The sequence below is a fragment of the Penaeus monodon genome, chromosome 43 (assembly GCF_015228065.2).
Source record: "Penaeus monodon isolate SGIC_2016 chromosome 43, NSTDA_Pmon_1, whole genome shotgun sequence".
In the NCBI taxonomy this organism is placed as follows: Eukaryota; Metazoa; Arthropoda; class Malacostraca; order Decapoda; family Penaeidae; genus Penaeus; species Penaeus monodon.
This window is the reverse complement of record NC_051428.1, coordinates 29,476,173-29,483,672: the sequence shown is the minus strand read 5'-3', so window position 1 is coordinate 29,483,672 and position 7,500 is coordinate 29,476,173. Positions and strand designations below refer to the sequence as shown.

General features: G+C 34.7%; 1 pseudogene; it reads right to left on the bottom strand.

The window, feature by feature from the left end:
• Positions 1-3,675: 3,675 nt before the first annotated feature.
• On the bottom strand, positions 3,676-6,255 carry LOC119568348 (annotated as a pseudogene).
• Positions 6,256-7,500: the final 1,245 nt, after the last annotated feature.

Below are 7,500 nucleotides of genomic sequence, written 5' to 3'. Positions count from 1 at the left end.
TTGTACAAAGTTTGTAGTAGAAGTATTCAACACTTTCGCCAGCATTCTTGATTAGTACTGCTGTTATTTCATCTATTCCCGGGCTCTTGTTATTCTTTAATTCTTTTATGGCTTTTATGACTTCGTCTAGCAGTGGTGGTGGTTCATCTTCGTTGTCATTGAGTCTAATTAATGTTGTTGTTAGATCTTTATTCTTTTTGTATAGGTTGGAACAATATTAATTCCATCTATCTTTGACTTTTTTCCATCCCATAAAACAAGTCCATCTTCAGTTTTGATAGTGTCCATTGCAGGTTTAAATTTTCGTGTGATGTTTCATACTCCTTGGTAGAGTTCTTTAGTTGTCTTATTGATAGAAACAGTTTCAATTCTCTGGCAATGTTCATTTAAATATTTTCCTTATCTTGTCGCAATAATCTTTGAATTTTTGTATTTTGTTTTTTGTAAATTACTTCTTCAACTGGATTATTGATACCCTTTGATTTTAGGCATCTTCTTGTTTCAATTTCACTTAGTGTTTTTTCAAATATCCAGGGGGAATTTGTCTTTCTTTTTGGCGATATTATTTAAGAGCGCTCAGTAAGAGTTCTTTTCTTCTTCCACAATCATTGGTGTTTTATCTTCACATTGATGAGGTACTCAAATTTGTTGGACACTGTATTTGTATTGTTATCAAGAGTTTGTAGTCGAGTTTAGAGTGTGGTGTTGGATGCTCCATCTTTTTAGTCTTATTTAAAGTCGATAGTTAGTAGTTGGTGTCACTGTTCAGTCGCACCAGGTCTTGTCTGGCAATTTTATGCAACTTTTCCATTTTGGTTCAGCACAATGTGGTCAATTGTTGCGTGTTCTTTTGTCTGGTGAAAACCCACGTGTTACAAGTGTCTTGGTGGTGTTGAACAAGGATTGGCTATAACTCGATTATATCTATATACTTATATAAATATATATATATATTATATATATATATATATATGTAGGGTGTGTGTGTGTGTGTGTTGTGTGGTGTGTGTGTGTGTTGTGTTGGTGTGTGGTGGTGTTTTGTGTGGTTTGTTGCATATATATATATATTATTATATATATATAATATATATAATAATATATAATTATATAACACATAAACACAGAGATATACATTTATAGACAGCATGTAAATCCTACGCCATAGGTTAATCACCAGCATTTAACAGTTCAGCAGGGATGCCGCAGATACCCTCTGCTTTACCACTTCTTTGGAGAGGTCCTAACGTCAGTTAGGGGGGTGATCCTGGATGGTGAATCCAAACGGGATCTCGACACTTCCTCTCAGAAGTACCGAGATCTGTCACCAGACAATGATGCAACACGATCCCTGTCAGACAGCCACACAAACTTCATCTGTGACTCCAGTATCCCGCGAGATGATATCTGTCGCTCTTGGGGGTCGCCAGTCGATTCTGAGCGCACGGGTTTCACAGTGAAGTGTCCACAGAGTACAGAGTCTGTCAGGTTGCGGGTGCGAAACGGCCAGAGATAGCCTCAGCAAATCCTCAGGCACACTCCCTATCCCTCAACCTGTACACATGAAACACCATAGGGTGATCAATGGACCGACAGGGAGTTTTGAAGTGGACTAATCTATGATCATTACCACAGAACATGGCACTCCGATCTACCCTGCAGTTCTGAGGATCCTTCAGCAAGTGCTAACGAAGATGTGTTGATCTCCTTGGCGACTTTACTGTATCGCTGTGCCATATCCAACGGTGCGGCTCAGAGCGCTGTTACTAAGAGCCAGAAATCTTCAATTTGTGGGACCTGCAAAGATTCGGAAAAGGAGGGCTATTTTCTCCTAGCCAAGATCTCATAGCCAGTTCGATCGTAGCCAGATACCACACTGAAATCACTCAGAACAGTGCAGATATATCGCCGAGGACAGATGCAAGTTGGGCGTAAAACCTCTTTCACGTCAAATTTACAAACATCAGTATGAGCGTACACAGCAATAAGAGAAATGAAGCCAAATGAAGCTTTAGTTTCAGTACTATCATGCACTCATCGACCGGAGTGACCTCTACTACCGAGTGCTGAAGTCTGCTACAGATGATTATTTCTACTCCCTGAAGATGTTGACCATCGCTGCAGCCCGACCAATAATAGGTGCAACCACCCACATGGATCTTGCCGCTACCAGGTCTTCTCACCTCGAGAGAGCAGCCAGCTCAACTCTCAGTCACTTCAGTTCCCTCGACAGCAGAGGCAACCGACCATCCTGCAGCAAAGAGCGGCAGGATTTAGTAGGAAGCCAAGGGGTGTCCACACGCCGGTGGGCCATGACTCCGTACCTTTAGAGCCTCCACAGTTCAGCCTAGGACCGTAGGTGCCTAGTTTCCATAGGTAGCCACGAGGAGGGACTGTAGAAGCCTTGATGATGAAGTGGCTATTACATTTATATTTAAAACACACACGCGCAAACGCGCATAAATATATACATATATATATAATATATATATATATATATATATAATATATAATAGTATATATATATATTATATATATTATATAATATATATATTTAAATGTATATATATATAGTATATATATATAATATATGGATTATAATATTAATATGAAGATATAAGTATATCTATGATTATGTATATACTATACTACAACACACACACCACACACACACACCACACACCACACACACACACACACACACATATATATATATATATCAATATATATATATATAAATATATATATATATATAACATATATATATATATAGTATATATATTATAATATATTATTATTATATATTAGTATATAGATATATCTGTGTGTGTGTGTGTGTGTGTGTGTGTGTGTGTGTGTTGTGTGTATGTGTTGTTTATGTATTAGACAAAATTTTTTTAAATGTTTGTGGACCTCCGCTTCCTTTAAGCCCAGCATGGAGCGAGAGAGGAACAGATGAAGAGGCTAAAAATGTCTGGGGAGAAGAGAAGAGTTGCTGAAAATCGTAAGAGAGGCGACTGAAGTCTTTGGATCGCGTCGTAAGAGAAGGAGGCCTGGAATGTGATGCTCTGAGAGGTACGGCGTTCCACAATTGCTTACGTTCGGAAGGATATGGCATCGCAGGGGATGAATGAATATGTATGTATACATATATGTACATATATGTTTATATATATGTATACACACACACACACACACACACACACACACACACACACACACACAACACACCTATATATATATATATATATATATATATATATATATAGATAGAGTAGATAGATAGTAGATAGATAGATAGATAGATAGATAGATAGGTAGATAAAGATATAGTTCTATATATACATATCTATACACAAACACACACACACACATATATATATGTATGTATATATATATATATATATATATATATATATATATATAATATTATATATGTATATATATATATATCATAATATATATATATAATATATATTATATATATATATATATATAAACATACATACATATACATATATATGTATATATGTGTGTGTTTTTTCCTTTCCCATTTTGTTTGATTTCGTAAGAAATATGGAAAAAAGAAAAGGCAAAAAAGGAGGTAACAGAAGAAATGGGGGAGAGTGTGAGAGATCCTCAAGCGCCTTCGCGTAATGGAGAGAATGATACGCAATGTCCTGTTCTCCGCCTTTATTTCACGATATCTGGCAAGCATTTGAAAATTTCTGGATGCTCAGCCGCGCAGGGGAACCCCCTCTGTATGCTTACGCTATTGCATCATTCTACAAAAAGAAAACAAAAACAAAACAAAAAATCTCTCATCTTCTTAGTGCCACACCAACTTGACTGATCACCTTCTTAGCAGCGTAAGTTTTGCAGTTGCAACGCGTTCTTCACGGTATTGCAATTTCCTGTATCAAGGCTATGTTTGATGAGATTGGTAATGGCATCGACCTGGCTTTGCTCCGGGCAGTTGCAGTTGTAGTTGTTTCTGTCAAGTTGCGTCAACAGGCCTGGAAAAGTAGAAATTTGGAGTCAAGTTGATTATTTTGAAAGCATTGCATAATAACAATAATAATAATAATAATAATAATGATAATAATGATAATAATAATAATAATAATAATAATAATAATGATAATGATAATAATAATAATAATAACAATAATAATAATAATAATAATAATAATGATAATGATAATGATAATGATAATGATAATGACAATGATAATGATAAATGATAATGATAATGATAATGACAATGCTAATGCTAATTCTAATTCTAATTCTAATGCTAATGATAATGCTATGAAATGACAATGACAATGATAATGATAATGATGATAGTGATAATGATAATGGTAATAATAATAATTCATTGGTTGCCTTTCCTTCCTTCGCTTCTGAAGAAAGAGACGAAGGAAGGGGCTCGAGACACGAGATATGGGTGAGGGTGACGGTGTTCGGGTTTCGGTCTTGCTGGCAATAAGGATGACAGTGACTATTATGTGAACTATTGGTGATGATGTGGTTAATTCTAATGAAATAGTGATAACAATGATGCTGATAATGATAGTAATGATAATAATGATAATGATAATGATAGTAATATTGATAATGATGATAATGATAATGATATTATTAACATTAATGATAATGATAACAACACCAAACAATACTGCTACTACTATAATAATAATGATAAAATGATAACAATTATGATAATGATAATGATAATAGCAATACTACTACCACCACTTCTACTACTACTTTTACAACTAATAATGACAATAATTATAATTACGATAATTATAACAAAAATAATCATGATAACAGTAATAACAATAACAAAAGCTAAATCAGTAATAATGAGAATGATATCTATCATTATTATCAATATACTAATGATGATAACAACGAACATCATTATTATCACAAATTATTCACGAAATGTAGCGATATTTCTAGAATGTCATTATACTGTTTCACTACATGCAGACCAGTGTAATCAAGACAATAAAAATGACCACAGAGGCGTTTCAAAGCAGAAGGCCTCACTGAACAGATCTGAACAAGGAACGGGGCGACCTCACACGCTTGTAGGCACAGTGCCACATGCAGAGAAGCCATGTGGTGTAAACAAACGTTACTCACTCCTGAAGGTGTTTGTCCTTGCATCGCACGGGTCGTGAAGCGTCGACAGCCACGCCATTGACCAGGCAGGATACTACATTGTGTTGGTTATTAACATTGAAAATGCTTCTGATTTCCTCTACGGTTGTGGGGTTGTTGATGCGATGCTGTCGAGCAGCTGCTGGATACTCTGGCCCGCGCACGACCCAACGACCACCACGAGGAGACACAAGGACAAAGCTTTCCTGCGAAAGTAGAGGTTTATGACGTAAGGGAAATAAACGTGGTGGTGGTAACGAGTTCAATGACACATTTCTTCCGAGGATGGGAAAAGAAAGGAGGGCGTATGTACTAAATCCTTGTGCTTGACTGTGAGGCACTTATTTAAACTATGATAATTAAACATAAGATCAGAAGCGAATCATTTCATCTTATAAAGCTAATCGAAAAACAATGGTGCATGAATCAGTTTGAGTTGGACAAACTAATGCAATTGTATCTATTCTATATATGAGTGTACTTCATAACAGAAAAACACTTCTTTTAGCCATTTATATACACACTTTAGGTAACATTTTCAGCAGATATGCCTCTATATTTATAAAGTGAATTCATTTGCTGATATGATATATATATTAATTGCAAGGCAGAACTCCCCTTCCACCGGACATCTTAGTCCCTGACCCCGATTTGTCTGCTACCCATCACCCAGCTTGCAAGGTTTTCGAACACTGACAATTTCTCTCTTTAACTCTATAGCCCATCCCTCTCCTTACCTTTCTTAATGACGTATTACTCTCTTTACTCCTCTCCTTTACCTCTCTCTTTTTCTTATGTCTCTCTACCTCTCCTATTAACGTCTCACTTCACTTCCACTCCTTTCCTGACCAAAAGCGACGGCGCCCCTGTCCGAACCCGTTCCGCGTCTACTTACATGGTGCAGTGGAGGGAGACTCGTTATTGCAACTGTGCTCAGGTTTCTCTGCCTATATACTGACTAGGGCAAACGAAGGAGGGCTAACCCGCACAGCTGGATCCTGACAAGGTCGCCATGACCTTAGTTGCAACACACTGCAAAAAGGTATTATCCTCGGCGCCGTTTTCAGAACTTGACGTCTCCATGCGCGATGCTGACTAAACCGCGTCTCATTTTTCAAATTGATGGAGTTAGCACTTTGTAGGAGATTCTCGGGGATGAGTGTGTAGGAGAGGACTAACACAGGGAAATATATTGGTGTGACACAGATACATACATACATACATATATCTGTGTGTGTGTGTGTGTGTGTGTGTGTGTGTGTGTGTGTGTGTGTGTGTGTGTGTGTGTGTGTGTGTGTGTGTGACTGAGCACGCACATATGTGTATGGTTAGACTGCCGGCCGAGGCGTCCGTTGCCCTATCCCTTGCCAGTTGACGCAAGGAGCGATGCGCCGCCGATGGGAGGGACTTGCAGCGCCCTCGCAGATTCGTAGTCCCAAGACCAAAATTTCAAAGAAAACCAATTGCAAAATGACTGCTTTGAGACAATTTATTTTAAATATATATATATATTTTTCTATTTTTAATATATATAATTTTATATAATATAAAAATTATATAATTTTATAAAATATATAATTATATTTTTTTTGTTTTGTGTTGGGGGTGCGTGTGTGTGTATGTAATCATACAAACAAAATTATTAAATATGTATATGTATATATATTTTATTTTATATATTATTTTATAATTTTATATTTTTAATATAATATATTTTATATATATATATTATATTTTATATTTTTTTAAAAAAATTTTTTGGGTTGTGTGTGTGGGGGCGTGTGTGTGTATGTATATACATACTTTACAAAATATATAAATTGTTATGTATTATTTTGGGGTATATATATATATATATATATAAAATTTTAATTTTTATATAAAATAAAATTATATAATATATATATTTTTATTTATACTATAAAGTTTGTTTTTTTGGGCTTTTTTAATAAAATCAAAAAATATAAATATTTTATTTTAAAATAATATAATATATATATAATATATAAAATTAAAATATTTAAAATATATAAATATCTTTTTTAATTTTTTAATTATATATTTATATAAAATATATATTACTATATATATATATATTAAAAAATAAAATTTTTTTATAGACATAATATCCCTATCATCCCACACACACCAAACCACACCCACACACTAAAAAACACACCACACACACAAATTTTTATAATATATATTTATATTATCTAAAAAAAAACCCAAAAAAAAAAAAAAAAAAATATAATTTTATTTTTTTTTTTTATTTTAATTTTTATGTTTTGGGGTTGTGTGGGGTGTTTTGGTTTTGTGTGTTGTGTT